Source organism: Caretta caretta, chromosome 4 (assembly GCF_965140235.1).
Source record: "Caretta caretta isolate rCarCar2 chromosome 4, rCarCar1.hap1, whole genome shotgun sequence".
In the NCBI taxonomy this organism is placed as follows: Eukaryota; Metazoa; Chordata; order Testudines; family Cheloniidae; genus Caretta; species Caretta caretta.
The window spans coordinates 63,742,542-63,762,175 of NC_134209.1; the positions used below are offsets into that span (position 1 = coordinate 63,742,542).

Sequence of the window (19,634 nt, forward strand, 5' to 3'; positions counted from 1 at the left end):
TGTATAAGATTTTGTAGGACTTGTATTATCTTGATTTCAGTAAAACATCTACCACATTCAGTTCCCTTCACCTTTATAATTCTGACCAAAAAAGCAAATCAAGTTTATCTGGCATAGTTTATTTTAAAATTCTACTTATTACTCATTTTGTCATGCCCTAGATGTTAACAGATTTCTCTTAACATTTGTTCCATTATTATATGCAAAATGGAAGTTACTTATTAACTATTATTATAAATCATGTATCATTTGCAATACCTTAAGTAACCATCAGACAGCATTCTTCATGGCTGCAGAGAGACATGGGTTGGCAGGTTGTGGCCATCAGAGAGAAGAAGACCAGGAGGTATTCCACACAGCTAACATTTTCCAATCAATCCCAGGTCCTCAATATGGGAGCTGTGGATGGCCTCTCTCAAGAACCAGCTGGTCTATGCTGGAATTCCCTCCAAGACCTCTTTCCACTCAGCCATTCATGTCAAGGCAGGCCTCAACTACATCCACACCTGTGGATGGCAGCTTGGCCCAACATATAAAAATCAAGCTTGCCCACAAAGAATTCTTCAACCATCCAAGGAAGATAGACTAATGTTGTTGGGGATTCAATACTCAGAAGAATCGAAAGAAGAATCTGCAAGGGATAGGAGGGCAACACAACCGTCTGCTGCCTTCCGAAAACAAAGACACAAGACAAAGCATCGCTATAAGATTGTATAGGCTTTTGAATTCAACAGGAAAGGATCCATTGGCCATGGTTCATATTGGTATGAACAACACTGCATCGAGGGATATCTCTCAGATAGCAGATGACTTCAGGGATACCGGAAGCTTGCTGAAGAAGAACATCCAACTAATCTTCTCCAAGATTCTTCCTGTTCCAGAAGCAAATGAAGACAGAAGACTCTGGACGTGAACCACTGGCTATGTGTTGGAGGTGTTTTAGAAAAACATTGGTCCACCATCTATGGGGACAGGAGGCTGTGTAGTTTGGATGTCCTCCACCTCAGTAGAAGGGGAACCAACTTTCTCGGAGAGAGGCTGGCTACAGTAGTCAGAAGGATCTTAAAGTAACTACAAAAGGGGAGAGTAAAAAGAGGAAAGATATGAGCACTCGGCACAAAATTGAGATGTTGAGAACAAAATTAATCAAGGAACAGAAGCTCAGAAGAGAAGAAATTCTTTAATTTCCTATATGCCAATGCTAAGAGCCTGTGTTACAAACAATATGAATTGGAATTGCTCACTTATGAGCATAAATTTGATCTTGTTGTTATTACTGAAACCCCTGGTGATATGATTACCATGAAGGGAATGTTAAAAATCAATGGTTATAACCTATTTAGGAAGAACTGAGTGGGCAAAAGAGGGGGAAGGTGGAACTCTGCCAAAATGGCATTACCTGTTTCCGAGTCACTGATAACTCAAAAAAAAATTATGAGTAATGCTTATGGATCAATATCTAACAGAAAGCACAAGATAGGGTATAAGTTGGTGTCTACTACAGGCCACCAAATCACACTAGGGACCAGAGTGACCCACTCCTTACATACAAATCTATAATGCCTGGGCGGGTGGGCGGGGAAGAAGCTGCATGGTCGTGGGGGACTTAAATTTGAATGACATATACTGGAGGTCTTATGCTGCCAGTACTAGGACATCCTTGGAATGTCTAAATATTATAGATGACAATTTCCTAACTCAAAAAGCATTGCCTAAAACATGGGGTAATTCTATATTAGACCTCATCTTGACAGATAAAGAGGAACTGATCACAGAACTAAAAATTAATGGTATCTTAGGTACAAGTGATCATGACTTGTTCAATTTTGTAACCTGCAAACAGAATAAAGTCCAGACCAGTCATATAGTCTCTGCTTTCAAAGAGCCAATTTCACAAAGCTGAAAACAATTACAAATCATATCAGCTGGGAGGAAGAGTTTAATCAGAAAAATGTGAATGATACTTGGGAATCTTTCAACATCTTTCTACTAGATGCAGAAAAAGTCACAATACCATGACTGAGGAAGGTGGCCATACTGGGTAAAAACATTGATCTGGTTCAGATGGGAACTGAAGGCAACTAAAAAAATAGTTTTAATATATTTTTATTTTGATAGATAGATAAGAAAGGGGAAGGTGACAGTAATTAATATAAATCAAAGGCTAGAAAATTCTAGAAAATTTATCAGGGAAGCTGTCATAAAAATAAAGGGAAGGGTAACTACCTTTCTGTATACAGTGCTATAAAAACTCTCCTGGCCAAATGCAAAACCCTTTCACCTGTAAAGGGTTAAGAAGCTAAGATAACCTCTCTGGCACCTGATCAAAACGACTAATGAGGAGACAAGATCCTTTCAGCTTGGAAAGTGGGGGGAAACAAAGGGTCTGTCTGTCTGTGTGATGCTTTTGCTGGGAACAGATCAGGAATGCAGTCTCAGAAACTGTATTAAGTTAGTATGTAATCTAGCTAGAAATGCGTTAGATTTCCTTTTGTTAAATAGCTGGTAAAATAAGCTGAGCTGAATGGAATGTATATTCCTGTGTCAAGGTTCCTCCCCCACTCTGAACTCTAGGGTACAGATGTGGGGACCTGCATGAAAAACCTCCTAAGCTTATCTTTACCAGCTTAGGTCAAAACTTCCCCAAGGTACAAAATATTCCACCCGTCGTCCTTGGATTGGCCGCTACCACCACCAAACTAATACTGGTTACTGGGGAAGAGCTGTTTGGGCGCATCTTTCCCCCCAAAATACTTCCCAAAACCTTGCACCCCACTTCCTGGACAAGGTTTGGTAAAAAGCCTCACCAATTTGCCTAGGTGACTACAGACCCAGACCCTTGGATCTTAAGAACAATGAACAATCCTCCCAACACTTGCAGCCCCCCTTTCCTGGGAAATGTTGGATAAAAAGCCTCACCAATTTGCATAGGTGACCACAGACCCAAACCCTTGGATCTGAGAACAAGGAAAAAGCATTCAGTTTTCTTACAAGAAGACTTTTAATAAAAATAGAAGTAAATAGAAATAAAGAAATCCCCCCTGTAAAATCAGGATGGTAGATATCTTACAGGGTAATTAGATTCAAAAACATAGAGAACCCCTCTAGGCAAAACCTTAAGTTACAAAAAAGATACACAGACAGAAATAGTTATTCTATTCAGCACAATTCTTTTCTCAGCCATTTAAAGAAATCATAATCTAACACATACCTAGCTAGATTACTTACTAAAAGTTCTAAGACTCCATTCCTGGTCTATCCCCAGCAGAAACCAGCATATAGACAGACACACAGACCCTTTGTTCCTCTCCCTCCTCCCAGCTTTTGAAAGTATCTTGTCTCCTCATTGGTCATTTTGGTCAGATGCCAGTGAGGTTACCTTTAGCTTCTTAACCCTTTACAGGTGAGAGGAGCTTTCCCCTGGCCAGGAGGGATTTCAAAGGGGTTTACCCTTCCCTTTATATTTATGACATCCTGGTTTTGTGTCTTTTTGTAACTTAAGGTTTTGCCTAGAGGGATTCTCTATGTTTTGAATCTGATTACCCTGTAAGGTATTTACCGTCCTGATTTTACTGAGGTGATTCTCTTACCTTTTCTTTAATTAAAATTCTTCTTTTAAGAACCTGATTGATTTTTCATTGTTCTTAAGATCCAAGGATTTGGGTCTGTGTTCACCTGTACAAATTGGTGAGGATTTTTATCAAGCCTTCTCCAGGAAAGGGGGTGTAGGGCTTGGGGGGATATTTTGAGGAAAGACGTCTCCAAGTGGACTCTTTCGCTGTTGTCTGTTTAACACGCTTGATGGTGGCAGCATAGGGTTCAAGGACAAGGCAAAGTTTGTACCTTGGGGAAGTTTTTAACCTAAGCTGGTAAGAAAAAGCTTAGGGGGGGTCTTTCATGCAGGTCCCCACATCTGTACCCTAGAGTTCAGAGTGGAGAAGGAACCTTGAGAGAAGCAAAGGAACACAAGGAGAAATGTACAGCTGCAGAGATAAGGAAAATAAGGAGTTTAAGTATATTATAAACAAAAAGAATACTAAAAATAGTGTTGCTCCTTTCCTAGACTGAAATGATAGAATTAATAATGATGCAAAAAAGGCAGAAGTGATCGATAAATATTTCTGCTCTTTATTTGGGAAGAAACAGATGATGTAGTCATATCATACAATAATACTCTTTCTAGTTCACTAGTCTCTCAGCAGGATGTTCAACAGCAGCTACTAAAGTTAGACATTTTTAAATCAGAAGCTCTGGATAACTTACACCAAGAGTTTTAAAAGAGATGGCTAAGGAGCTCCATGGACGATTAACATTGATTTTTCAATAAGGAATGTGAAAGTTCCAGAAGACTGGAAGAAAGCTAATATTTTGCCAATATTTGAAAAAGGTAAATGGGATGACCCAGGTAATTATAGGCTTGTCAGTCTGACATTAATCCCAGGCAAGATAATGGAGCAGCTGATCTGGGACTCAACAATGAAGAATGAAAGGAGGGTAATACAATTCAACATGGGTTTATGAAAACAGAGCCTTCAAACTAACTTGATTTTTCTTTTGATGATATTACAAGTTGTTGTTAAAGATAATAATGCTGATGTAATATACTTCTGCAAGGCATTTCACATGGTCCTGCATGACATTTTGATTAAAAACTAGAAAGATACAAAATTCACATGCAGACATTCAATGATTTAAAAACTAGCTAACTGAAAGGTCTTAAAGTACCATGGTAAATAAGAATAATCATCAAATGGATGTGTTTCTAGTGGGACCTGCAGGGATAGTTCTTGGCCCCAAGTTATTTAACATATTTTATTAGTGACGCAGAAGAAAACAAAATAACCACTGATAAAGATTGCAGATGACACAAAAACTGGGTGAATGGTAAATAATGAAGAAGACTGACATAGAGCAATCTGGATCGTTTGGTAAACTGGCCACAAGCAAACAATGTGTGTTTAGATATGGCTAAAGGTAAACATATATACCTAGGAACTGAGAACACAGGCCATACATACAGGATGTGGGACTCTATCCTGGGAAGCAGTGACTGAGAATGATGTGGAGGTCCTGGTGGATAGTCAGCTCAACACAAACTGTGACACAGTGGCTAAAAGCGCTAATGCTATCCTTGGAGGCATAAACAGGGAGATCTCTAGCAGGAGTAGAGAAATTACTTCACCTCTGTATTTGACACTGGTACAACCATTTGCTGAAATATTGTGTCCAGTCCTGGCATTCACAACACAAGAAGGATGTTGATAAACCAGAGAGGGTTCAGAGAAAAGCCACAAGAATAAATGAAGGATTAGAAAATGCCTTCTGGTGATAGATTGAGCTCCTGTAGTAGTCTATTTAGCTTACCAAAGAGGACATTAAGGGGTGACTTAACTACAGTCTATATAAATACCTACATGCAGTGTTCCCTCTATATTTTCCCACCCATGTGCGGAATGAATTTTGTTATGTGCACCAATGTGGAGGTGGTGTGTGACACATCTTCATATTGGTGCTCATAACAAAATTGATGTGGTGGGGGTGGGGCCTGAGGAATTCTTGTGGAAGGGGGCTCAGGGCTGGTGTGTGAGGGCTCTGGCTGGCGATGCAGGCTCTGGGGTGGGGCCAGAGATGAGGTGCTCAAAGCTAGGACAGAGGGTTGGGGTGCAGGGGTTTGAACACTCCAGCTGGGGGTACAGGCCTTAGGGTGGGGCCAGGAATGAGGGGCTCAGGGCTGGGGCAGAGGGTTGGGTGCAGGCTCTTGGGTGGGGCCAGCGATGAGGGCTTTGGGGTGCAGGAGGGTGCTCTGGGACTATGGCGGGGAGAGAGGACTCCCCTCAGTGCTCTCTCCCCTCAGCAGCACCCAGGCTGTGGGGGAGAGGTGCCTGTCCCAGCCACGGGTGCTCTGGGGCTGGGGCTGCAGGATAGGCACCCCTCCCCCCAGCCACTCAGGCCAGGGGAGGGCCGCCCAGGCCGTACCTGGGTCCGGGCCACTGTGCCACCTCGGCCACGCCTGGGCCCAATCCGGCTGTGGCTGGGTCCAGGCCGCTCCAGGACACAGGGTGAGTTGGGGATGGGGGAGGGGAGCCCCTCCCACAGCAGGTTGGGGCCAGGCACCCCTCCCCCAGCTGTGTCAGGTCCCCAGGCAGGTTCCCTAAGCCCCTGCACAGGGCTAAATAGGCTGCTGTGTGGCCACGCAGCTTACAGGGAACTTAGCCTACATGGGCAAAAAATATTTAATAATATGCTTTTCAGTCAAGCAAGGAAGGTATAACACAATTCAATGGCTAGAAGCTGAAGCTAGAAAAATTCAGACTGAAAATAAGATGTAACTTTTTTAACAGTTAGCAATTAACCATCAGAACAACGTATCAAAGGCTGTGGTAGATTCTCCATCACTGACAAATTTTAAATCAAGATTTAGGGTGACCAGATGTCCCAATTTTATAGGGACAGTCCCAATTTTGGGGTCTTTTTCTTATATACGCTCCTATTCCCCACCCCATCCTGATTTTTCACACTTGCAGTCTGGTCACCCTATCAAGATTGTTTGTTTTTTTTCTAAAAGGTATGTTCTAGAAATTATATTGGCAAAGCTCTATGGCCTGTGTTGCACAAGAGGTCAGACTAGATGATCACAATGGTTCCTGCTGACCTTGGAATCTATTAAAAGTTCTCTTAAAGTTACTGCTTTTATTATTTACTTCTAATATATAAATTATAAAACCATATCAAACGGGAAGATCTGCTGTGAAATAACCAAACTGATAGGGAATTAGTGAGCTTCTAAAGTCAGAGACAGTTTTATTGGTTCCTCCTTAAAAATATACCAACACATTATTAGGGGAAACACAATTATTACTGTTTCTAACAAAACAGAGAAAAATACCAGGTCTATGACAAGAAATTTCTCTAATGTGCGTCAGATCACGCCATGAGTATGGTATCACGACTGCACCAAAACTAACATATGATGCTATTTTAGAAGTCTGACAAGAAAAAGTATTCATGTTTTCACTAGCAATACAGAAATAAAATTTGTTACATATTTTATGTATATGGAAGAAAGTATAAACAATTCAGACAGACTGAAAGAAACAAAAAAGAGAAAAACTGAAACCTGAAGAATTAGATGATAGGGAGCAGAACTAAAAGTCAAGTAATTTATCTCAAAATAATTATCTGGTGGAGAACTTCCTTTGGATTCTTAAATCTAGTTTTTTAACTCAAATCTACAGTTTGGTCAGGCAGAACTTACACATAAAAGGCCATTGTTTAATGAGACCTAAATAAAAACAAGCTATTGTGTTTCCTCCACTGCTGCAATTAAGAAACTATTTTCAGAGTGTACTCATCTCTTCAATGACGAGTGTGCACAAACATACATACATAACTTGTTAATTACAAGATCTGAGAGATTCTCTGAGGGGAAATAATGGTTAACAAATGGGAAAGATTGTATCATCATGCTTTTGTATATGGAGATATAAAAAAATTAAATCATACCTTTGATGTACTTGATAGTACTTTTTCATATCCTGGAGAAGAATGTGTCATGGGCCATTTACAATACTAAATCTTAGATGGCAGGACAATAATCTGCTCATAAAAGTGCTAGAGATCTAAAAGTAGTGACCCTTTGACATTCGGAAACAAACGTTTTCTCTTCAGCTCCTGAGCCTGAAAATAATTAATGGGGGCTTCAAAATTGACACTACACCCACATCATTTTATTGTAAGTGGAAGGAATTTCACTGCTTTCAACCTTCTTTACTGGTCCTAGCAGCAGCGAAAAAAGGCAGCAAACAGTGCAGGAAACCATCAGTTGCTATAGTAAACAAAGTAGCAATAACAACTCTGCAAACATGACTCCCTCAGCTGGCTACAACACAAAAGTTAAGTAAATAAATGAGAGTCCAAGATATATTTATTTTTCTTTGTTACCATGGATTACCAAATAGCACATAGCAAAAAAATTTGATTTCCTGCTACAATGTCGGAATCCTTAACTGTAGTGGCTGGGCTCCACCATAAATATCAATCACTCCCAGACTTCTGATTGAGCTGTAGTCCTTTCTGCTGCAGATATGTATGGAACTCCACCTCCACAAGCGACTGCAGCTAGGTCAAGAGTAGCATTCTTCCATGAACCTAGCTGCATCTACATTGCATAAACTACAATGCTCGGGGTGTGAATTTTTCACACCCCTGAGAGCCATAGCTTGTTAGCCTAACTTCTACATATCGTCCAGGCCTCGGTCTGTCATCTGGATTTCCCCTCCTCTGTACCCAACCCATGGTGTTTAACTCAGCATTGCCGGAGGAAAACCTCAAAAGGGATCAATACCTGTTTTGTCCTTTTAAGTACTGGGGAATGCTACTATCTGAAGTATATAGCCTCCTTTCCTATGTACATGCAAGGCAGCTCTTGATTAAATTAACGCTTGATAATCACATAAACACCACAATAATGGTCAAACAGAATCACATAACATTTCATAAAATAATCCAGGCATCTTCCATGTCCTTCATAGAGGACATGGGCAAGACAGTTCTATACTCCAGTAATCCTTGGCTGACAAAACAACCACTTGGGGCCTTAGGCAGCTGGGTATGAAGTACAGCAGTCCTGCAGATGATGTTCTTTACACCAGATACAGTTCTGTGGCCTTAAAGCAACCTCACCCCTGGTCCTGCACTCACCATATTTTGGGTAAATCAGACAATCTAGCCCGCCCATAGCCTTCAATTTAGCCATTCAGTGCACAGTAAATTTGTGAAGCAAACACCTATAATACATTATGAACACCTATGTGACGCCTTACGAATGTGAATTGGTCACATCTGCTTACTCCCACATCTTCCGTTTTAAGGGTCTGAGTTTAGACTGCACAGTTTGGGGCTTTAAAGACTCAGAACTTTTGGACAAAAAAAATACTGGCTGAATTGACAGCTTCATTTTATTTATTTTCTTGAAAGAGTTGTAGAAGCATCGGATGTTTCCAAATGTTACTTCCTTCCAGATAGTGCCATTTTCATCCTTCAGGAAATGGAAACTTACTTTATCAGTGATATTTTCTCTCCTGTTGATGAAGAACCATGTCTTCATGCAGTACTGTGTCTGAAAGTATATAAGAAAGGAATGGCTAACCACAAGTCTTGGTAAGAGAAAAAAAGTGCCCCAATTATTTATTTTGCTCATCCTCACATTCCATTACTATTACCCACTCAGTCAAGCTGTGTTGAATGGATAATGGAACTCCCAAGAGTAACGTATCAACCTACTCGAGTTTACACTTCAAAGAAGCTGCTGCAACTATGGAGCTAGTGGTAACAAGGAACACAAGGACAATGGAGGACTGGTCAAAAGGATGGGTTTTTAAAGAGATTCTAATCAAAGCAAAGATTATCAGAAAATTTCTCCTAATAATGAAATTCATATACTCAACTCTTGCTGAAATGAGGTGCCAGGGAAAGATGCAATCTCATTTATTTTTCAAAAAGTATTTTACTTCAGAACCTGGGAGTTCAATAATCTTTTGCGTCAGCAGCAAAATTTTGGGAGCATATAAAAAAATCAATTTTTTGTGTGTTAACAGCAAAGACATCCAAAGGGCTCTCCCTGACACAATGAGGACAGCCAAAAAGCCTCAATTAGATCATGCATTATGCCAAGATGGACAGGGTTTTTTGTGACCATCTAAAAGTAGAAAATAGAGTGTTTGGTGATTCAGTAAGTGGCATGATGCCCTCTGAACAAATACACCAGAACTGTTAAGAGACAGTGTTTGATTATTAAAGATTGCTTGGCATTCTTCAACAGAATAAGGCATTAATTCTAGTGTCCTGGTCAAAATCCAATCTGACTAATTACAGGATGCCTGCCTAAAGTTTCCCATGCAGTTTCAGATGGATATGTTATTCTTCACTTCCTGTCCTATGATACGTTCGCCTTCCTGTGTTCTGTGAAAAGGGCGAAAAAAAAATCAATGAGAGATGAATTTATGCCTATGTATATAGTTTTAATATCAATTTGTACAGTGCTTGGAGGCACCGAGTTGAAAGGTTCAAAACTGATTAGCGGTATTGGTCCTTAAGCAAAGTTCTGCCACAGCCCCTCAAAAGGAAGCTTGTATACCAGTAAGGGGCTGTAAAGATGACAGCCCCTGGGCAATGCACCCAATAGCATAATGGCCCTTTGTCATCCCTGCCTCACAAGGATATGGCTGGGATCTGGTTTGAGGATAAGAAAGGATATATGGCCAGATCTCATTACACTCTGGACATTCTGGGCACCTCTAGGCACCTTGTCAAACCTAACGTAAATTATAGCAACACCAGCCATACCCAGAAAGAGACACTTTTGCCTCCTTCTCTCCTCAATTTCAGAACTGTGGTTCAGAACTGCAACCCAAGATTGGGACAATTATTTAGTTAACAGAAAAAGAGCCTTAACAAGACCATACACATCACGACTCTGTATAATCTTGCTGTCTACAGCAGCACTGAACCACCTTTTCACAAATAGCTTGTCATCAGCCTCCATAGATCAAAGAAAGATGGAAAAAAGTAATTCTAGGACACTTCATTCTGTTAATTGGGGGTAAAACAGAATTATTGGTGTTTATCCACTGTAAAACAAATCATTATTAGCACAAAATAAGACAATTGCTTTGGGCTTCATTCAGGAAGAATGTATTAACTGCTTTCTTTATAAGTTTATTCTGTATGACAACAGGCTAAATGAAAGACTAAACATAGATTTAAGCAAATAGTCCACACACATTTAAATGTATGTCATAATACTGAAATGTTACCACACCAAAATGCCTGTCACCATGTGTCTTACGCATATAAAAAAATTAAAGGAATGCTTGCTTCGAGCCACATTCTGCAGCCCTTAATTGAGCAAAGCTCCCACAGACAGCTGCATTCTCTCCCATTTAATTTCATTTCCATGGATGATGGAGTGATTACTAGTTTTGACTGGTAGTTCTGCACACTGATTTTAAAAAAAAAGATAAACCATCGACCTGGGAACAAGCTTCTTAAATGACATTGAATGACTACTGCCCCAAAATCCATAGGCTAGCATAGTCACAGATGGCAGGCCAAATCCTCTGCTGGTGTAAGTTTGGGTGCTCCACTGAAGTCAATAATTGATGTGCACTTCCTAAGGGTCTGGCCCAATACCCATAAAGGAGGGGTTTCCTCTATGTTGTTTTAGGTATCGCAATAAAACACACAGTAGTTAGAAGACATTTTTTAAAAGTGGCCCACTAGCATTCTTAAGTGAAACACATAGGTTAACATTCAGCTATTACAACTTCTGAAAAAAAATCACAACACAAAGAGGTTGGCAAATACAGCACTAAGTCTTGGTTCATTCCCCACTGGCCCGGTGAGGTACAATTTACACTTTCCTGAGCCAGCTTCAGAATTCATTTCCATGGTACTAGTTCCACCGCCTTCCCTTGACAGTTCTTCTAAGTTACGATTACAGGTGGCAAATAACCAGAGCCCCACCAGGAGCTGCCTGGCACACGCACATGAGTTCCAGCTCAGCACTGTACTTAAGCAGAAGCGTAATGTGAATAGTCCCGCGGAAGTCAAATTAGATACATGCTTAATAAGTACTTTGCTGGATCTGGGCCATAGGCCTGAGCCCCGACTCAAAATATCCACCAACCACCACAACTATATTCCCTCCCTCATTATTGCTCCAAACCGAGGAGTGGGCTGGCTCACTGCAAGGCCCCAGGTGAAGCAAGCATTGCATTTCTGCAACAACCCTCTTGACAGACGCAGTCCTGAATTATGCTTCTAAAAGGTGGAGTAATTAGGGGCTGAATCTAGTCCCGCATAATAAACTGGATATTAAAAGTAATGCAAAATTAAATACTTAGTTAATAAAAAAATAGCATTTATTTAGTGTGTGTATATATATATATACATATATATACACACACACACACACTAAATATATATAAATATATATAACACTTCTCTTCCAAAGTTCTCAAAGCAGTTTTTAGACAATAATTAAACCTCACACCACCCTCATGAGGTAGGTAACAAACACAAATTTAAATTCAAATTCAAATTATTTGAAGCTGAGTAAGGTTTTGAATTCTTTCCACAGACTCTCCCAGTTGTTCTCCCTTTTAGGGGTGCTTGCCCTGATATTAATTGTACAATTTAACCCCATTCTGACTTTATTCTTTCTTGAGTCTCAATGAATCTTCAAATGGTTGGATAGTCATAGCTCCTTGGGAAGACAGAATAAGATACCATACTTCAAATGTACTGGTGATGCTAAGTAGGTAAAAAAAAAGTACCGATAATAGTATGTCATTCATAATTTAACTATTCAACAGATGCTTGAATTTACACAACATTTCTATTTTGCAGTGCTCTGGTTGACAATGTTTTTGCTTGATATGTTTGTCTGATTTTTTTTTTTTGTTCCAGACTGTGATTCCCCCCAAACCCCACCACCCACCATTCAACATAAGGATGTGGATCCATTTGACAACATTGGTTAATGGTGCACTTTTCTGGCTCAGGAAACTGCACAGTTGCAGTTTTCAGAGAACAAGTTATTTTCTTCTTAAACAATGAACACAAAAATGTAATTCACAAAATCTCCAGTCACTGACTTTTTGTACAGACGACAGCTTGGATCCAGATTAACAGACGTCTCGATACCAATGAAATGTTACACTAACCTGGGTTTTCAATATCTATAAAATATTTTCATCCATCTTTATCTATGTTTATCTGATAGATTTTAGATGTAGAAAGGTAGCAATCTGATCATTAAAAACATCCTGCAGCTGCTATAAACAATTCACTCATGGGGGATTTTCACCGGTGCCTTCTGTTATCCAACAAATGCATTCTTAACACTAAAGCTGGTTGGGAAACTTCGAGAAAATTTTTATTTTTGGAGGTGAGGGTGTATGGTTGGGGGGAGCAGGAGACCATGCCAATTCATCAAAACCAAAACATTTTGTGGGAACATACCAGTTTCAAAGAAACTTTCATCAGGAAAGGTTTCTCAGGTTCATGATGGAGAAACTAATCCACACCAGAATAGCAAATAGCCTGGTAGTCATCTGGGATGTTGGGAGACCCAACTTCCAGGCCCTAGTCTGACTCTGGAAGAGCAACGACTAGAGCAGATTGGAGAAAGGTGGTCAGGTCCTGCCCCTGAGGTGGGTCAGAAGGCCCCGGGAGGGGAAGGACGCCCTGCCGGTGGTGAGGGAGGAGATCAGGTCATGGCCCTTCAGGTTGGCAGGGTTGTAGAGTGAGCCTGCTCTGCACTCATCCTACAGTGGCAGTTCCTGTCCTGTGGGGCTGGGTCCAGCTCCCAGCATTGCAACCTGACGCTGCAACCCCATGCTCCACTCAGGTTTAGCCCAGCTTTTCCCTCCACCAGAGGGGTGGCCAGGCTAAATCTTAGGGGTGCTACAACCCAGTGCACAAGATTGCAACACCCAGAATGGGGAGCTGGGCCCAGCAACAGAGGACAGGAGCCACCACAGCAAGGTGAGGTTTTTTTGTTTTGTTACATGCTATTTTGCATTTTCAAAAAACATGGGGCTCTAGCTATAGTCAGCTAGTCTCTCTCACTGGCCCAATGAATATTTAATTATTTATACTTATTAGAACAGATTCAACAGGAGACTCTATAGCCCAGTACTCAAAGCGCTCACATACAAGGTAAGAGACACAGGTTCAAGTCCCTGATCCAACTCAGGCAGTGCTCTAACCACTAGGCCACTGGCTATTCTAGGGTGGTTGGTGCTGAATTGGAAAATTTTCATGGGACAGGAAAACCATTTCCTGCCCGACCCTATTAAACACACACCAAAAAGCAACAACAACACAGTCATCTTAACTTGTGCCCTAATTGTAAAGCAAACATTCATATGTTCTAGGCTACTTTCTGTTCTTAAGTTTTAGGAGGTGTTAAACACACTTAAAATAGTGCTCCACATTTATAAAATTTTCCTCGACTTATTAGAAAGTAATCAAAAATCTAGTATTGGATCATTATGCAAAAGCATCAGAGTAAGTTTCTATTCGAGCTAAAAAGGTTTTTTGTCTGTTTGTTTTCGTAGCTTACAGATTTTGTTTAAGGCACGTGGGACAGATTTTTGGGCAGAAACCCAGTGCCATAATTAGGCATTTTAGCACCCAGGGCGAGAAAGCATATTTGCGCCCCCTACCATTTTTTCCTCATCCCATTCTTCCGCCACTGCAGCTTTGCATCCTGGGCAGCTGCCTTGGTTACAGCCCTGCAGAAAAGCATTTCAGCACAGTAAAAGTAAGGAACACTCAGCTCCACCTCTTATCTCAGCTGATTTAGATAACCAAAAATACAGGCGAGGTTGTTATGACATAATGGAGCTTGGAACTATCTGGACAAGCTGTGTGCTGTACTTTTGCTCTTCTCCTTGACACCGGTAATAAAAAATAAAAAAATAAAATAATCATAAATAAAGACTCTTGGTATGGCTTTCTCCTGACACCGAATTACCAAATCCAGACTAGCAACAAGCCTGGTCGAGGAAAACCATAGTAAAAGAAATGAGTGCTGAGTCTGAGATTTGTATTATATTGGTTGTTTTGTAACACTACATAGCAATAAAGAAACTGAAGCATTCCACTGCTTATTATCTGTCTTCTTGTTTCTTCTTTTTATTATTTCATGAGTAGCAACTTCATATATTGTATATATCCTAATTTAAGTTTTCTGATATCCTACAGAATTGGTAAATATTAAAGATGATAATTACTGGAAAAGCAGCCTGCCTGATCCAGAGACTAATGTCATAAATGTGTTGTGCTGATCTTCATCTGTCTAGATACTTATTCAGCCTTCATCATTGTTGTATCTGAGCACCTTGCAATCATTAATTGATTTTAACCTCCTGACCTCACAGAGGTTTTATGAAGCACTACCCTCATTTTACAGATGGGTAACTGAGGCACAGAGTAGATTAAGTGACCTGCAGAATAAGGCTGTAGCACAACAGAGACTCAATCCTACCATCCATCCAGTCTCCTCAGGGGAAAAAGTGTCATTAGGTAAAAAAATCTGGCAGCATGCTCAAATCATGATTTGTAGGAGGTTTTGTTTAATCACCAAGAATTAGTTTGGGGTATATACAGATAAATTAGATTTGGTAGTATCAGTACTTTAAACTGGATTTATCTAAATGTCTTACATTTCTGTACTTGTATGTAAGTTAGGTATTTCAAAAAATAATTAATACTTTTTAAATGTACTTAAAATACTACTTTTAGGGAGACTTTGGGATTGGAGAAGAGATTTTAAATATCTCATACTTAGAAAAGCTTTTGCTTTCAAAGGCTCTTCATAGTTGTCTTTGCAAATACTCCTTAATTAGTTTGGTGCAATGCTCTTTGCTGATAGTATTCTGGTTCCATATTATCCTGCATAGCACATCTTGTCCACCGGGTGTATTCTGCAGTGAAGTCATAGTCCTAATGCTGATTTAGTGACATCACATCAATTCCACATGGCAACAGACTCAGGTCATATACAGGATCCGGCAGCGAATTCTTAATCAAGCAAAAGGAAACTAGGCAAGGGGTAGAAACTCTCATTTGAAAACATTCCTATTTCTTTTGCAAATGTACTTTTTCCTTGTTTAGATCTCTCTCTTTGGAGAGCTGCTTTGATTTTTTTTTAAATTAAAATAATAAGTAAGAAGTTCAGTAGAACTTTATACAATGCCAAATTCTGCCCTCAGTACACCCAACTTACATTTAAATCAATACAAACTGTTCATGAGTGTGTCTGAGGCCCAGACTTTGCTGGCAGCAGATGTCTGACAATTTTTATTTTCCAGGAAGGTGAAATGATGATAATTTTAAATATTTAGTCATTATCTCGTGAAAATTCTCTCCCTTGCTTTTACTGTCCTATGTCCAATCTTCTCTTTCCTGAAGAAGATTTTGGAAAACGTTCTCCTCTCTCATTGTCTAAACAATCTCACTGGTCATTTCAAGCCTATTAGCTACTTTCCTGGTACTAGAACATTTGGTCAATGATCTTCCCATCTGTCCTGCTCTCCTCATCCTGCTGCTTCATATCACTATATTTGACACTATCAACCCTACCATGCTTTTAGATCGTCTGGGCTCTCTGGCATCTCATCTAACCACTACAGTTTTGTAATGAACAACAATCACTTCTGTGTCACGAGATCCTCTTCTGTTACATTACTCCCTAAAAGCTTTTCCCTTCTCCTCCTTTTCTACAATTCTTTTCCACCATTCTTTCCCTTGGCTGTGTATTTTCAGAAGTCAATCTTGGGAATTATTTCTATGCCACAGATGTCAAAAGATATAATCCCTGCCTCATTTCAACTCATTTTCCTCCTCTTCAGTTCCTGACTCTAGTTTTTTCCTGTGTATTTACAGGAAATTGTGGCAATTTCCTACTACAGGTGGTCCCCAGTATACATCTCCCCCTTATATGTTGGTTTACGTACCTGTCACTCATCAACAGGGGAATGTGTTCTGATTCATGCCAGTCCCGATCTGCCTATCTGTTGTCATCAGCCAGCACCCTCCCTCCCCAGTTCCTCCTGCCTGCCAAAATCAGCTGTTCTGAGGCATGCAGGAGGCTGGGGGGAAGGGGAGGAGTAGAGGACAGGGAGCACACGGAGAACGGGGCAGAACTTGGCAGGAAGAGGTGGGGCAGGGGTGGAGGGGGAGCGGGAAGAGGCAGGGTAGGGGTGGGCATTTTGTTATCCATCGCCCTTTTCAAATACGCAACCCCGACGTATTCCAGGGACCCACTATACTAATTGGTGAGCACCTTCATCTCTCTCCCCCATCCACTCCAATCATTCCCGTCATGATTGTTTATTCAACGTGGCTGCTATCTTTTTTTCCTTCTGTATATTTCATCAATGTCTGCCAGCAGTGAGGTCTGAAACAGTGCTCTCGTCAGCCACTTCTTCAACCAATCCTTTGACATTCATGCTTTTGGGTTCTCTCGACTATTTTAATACCATTTTATAATCTCCCTAAATCCCAACTTTAATAATTTTGTTATGTCCAAAATAAAATGGTTCATCTCTTCAGTTGGGAGAAACAGATATTCACAATCCTCAGAAATCTTCATTAGCTTCCTGACCACTTCAGAATCCAGTTCAAAATCCCCCATCTTCTTCTTCAAGATCCTACATAGAATTTCCTCCATGAGCTCTGACCTTATTTTTCCCTATTTTCTAGCCTCATAATGGTTGGGAGACTGTTTTAAGATGATGGCACAAGAACAACAGACTTCCTGCACTGAATAAGATTACTGTCAGCCCCCGAACTCAAAACCTATCCATTCATCATCATAGCTTCCACTATCTGAACCTCCCACTTTTCCGGTGTTCCACAATTCCTTCAGGAACTTGGCATATATGCACTCTTTTTCATCTCTGTCCCACTACACATATAGCTGCAATCTACAGCAAGTATTGTAACCTATGTAAGTTTACTTGTATATGCTTTTACAGACTTTAAAAGTAAGTATTCTATACAATATAGACTAAGCCTAATCCTGCATGCCTCCCTGCTCCATCTGGCCATTTTTCCTGACTAATTCAATCTCATTGGATTTAAATGAACAGCAGATGCCCTCAGCACCTTATCGGGTCAGGGCAGGGTACAGCTGTCTAGGCTCTCAAAGTATCTCCTTCCCATTCTCACTAAGGCCACCTCACCTTAAGATTCACCAATCCTTCTTCAAATCACTCCTTACCCTCCATTCAATTATCCACTCCCGTGCTCCCATACAAAACTCTCCAATATTTCTTCACTCCCACGGAGGATGCTCTTTCTCCAAGATGAACCTACTGGGGTAAAGTCACCCAACCCTTTAGAGCAGCTCCTAAGTTTTGTCTTTCCCCCACCCAACTATCAATGAGGTTATACTATTTACATAAAGCCACCAGAATTTCTCCCAAATTCTGTATCTAAATATTCCTGGACCAGCTTTCAATTACTCCACTTCAAAGAACAGAACATTTTTCCCCTGGAAACCTTATTTTTAACTGAACTAATTAAACTCAAATGTATTGTATTTAGCATGAAATATAAATTCTATTTCTGAATAAAAGACTTAAAAAGTACTCTTTTCTCTACTTTATTTAGTGTCTTTAAAAAAATAAAGACTGGAAGAGCAGAATTCAAAGCAATCCTTGATTTGGGGATGTCACAGTTTATAGCTCTCCACAGAGCATAAAAAGCAGTCTCCATCATGCTATTGCACAGCCAAGCCAACTAACAGCAAGGGGTGGTAACAAACAGCTGAAAGTCTGCAACCAAGGAAGCAAGAGACACCAGCAAATTTGATATTTATGTCTTAAGCCAACCAGAAGAAAATAGACAAAGGTAGGGTTGCCAACCCTCCCAGGTTGGCTGGGAGTCTACCAGAATCGGCATCGATCTTCAGGTGACTACTGAAAGCAATCCGGAAGATTTTAATAGGTACAGCACAATTAACGACATTACATCATGTTGGGGGGAAAATATCTCCCAGAATAGATTCAGTCAGAGTTGGCAACCCTAGACAAAGGGAATCCACTTGGGGAAGAAATCTTTATAAATTTCTTTAAACAATGATTTAGAAGTAGGGCTTGGTTTGTTTATGAAACAGAAAACAGGATATTAACAAGAACACATATTTAAGTGTGACGAAATCCAAATCCTTTCCAGTACAGGCTCTTGGGGCCCAGTTCACAGGTGCAATCTGGTCCCTTTATACTACTACTTAGACTATGCAATGCAGCTGGGTGCTGGCCACTGATAGCCAGCAAAGAATCCCCCTTGCAGAGGGGAACCCACAGTGACAAATCTAGGAGAGACAGGTCACACACCAGGGATCCCACGTGCCCCTACGTTAGCATATGGATATGCAAGGGACAGGATGGAGGCAGTGCTCTACTACATTAATCTTCTGCTGGTGCCAGGGACAGACTGGCACAGAATTAGGCAACTATAATCCGCTCCTTGATGCCTCTCACCATGTGCTCAGTGGAGCTCACACAGAGGAAAACTGAGCCCTTGTACTTTAGGGAATCCTAATAAATAAATCCTCTGAAGCAGAATGATACAATAGCATAAGTGATGGGACCACCTATAAAGTTTAGATGTGGATCCAAACATTTCCAAACTTTGGGAGTGTTTGGATACAGAGTTTCAGCGTGCACTCATCTCTGGCAGACACAATACAGAGGACTGGAGAACCCCATCCCCCTCAGAGAGTGAGGCCCAAATCCTCAGATGTATTTAGGTGCCTAAATACCTTTGAGGAGCTGAGACTGAGTGCTCACTGATCTCTGAAATCCTGAATGGCTCCTGATAATTAGAGGCCATACACATAGCCTGCAGAAGTTACTACAAATGGCAGAGTATATTTGCTTACGTCAATGAATTACTGTACATAGTGCTGTTTCTAAAGGTTAATCAAACAAAAAACCTGTTAAGTATTACATATATCCAATTCTCAGTAGAGTTGGAGAATGTTAAATGACTACTACAGTGATGGCAGATTATTTATATGGCAGTTTGCCTGTGTGCTTCAGAGATCAAAGCCCCAC

At 40.6% G+C, this 19,634-nt stretch overlaps 1 protein-coding gene across 7 annotated transcripts in view; it reads right to left on the bottom strand.

Moving 5' to 3' along the window:
* INPP4B (inositol polyphosphate-4-phosphatase type II B) overlaps positions 1-19,634 on the bottom strand; it is a 476,089-nt gene that overhangs the window by 442,603 nt on the left and 13,852 nt on the right. Inside the window, exon 1 of one of the 7 annotated variants that reach the window (XM_075127704.1) lies at positions 259-953. The exons of the other annotated variants lie outside the window; for them this stretch is intronic. The gene's annotated coding sequence lies outside the window, so the exon portion shown is untranslated. Of the gene's footprint in view, positions 1-258; positions 954-19,634 lie in introns of those variants that run through there. 7 annotated transcript variants of the gene reach the window in all.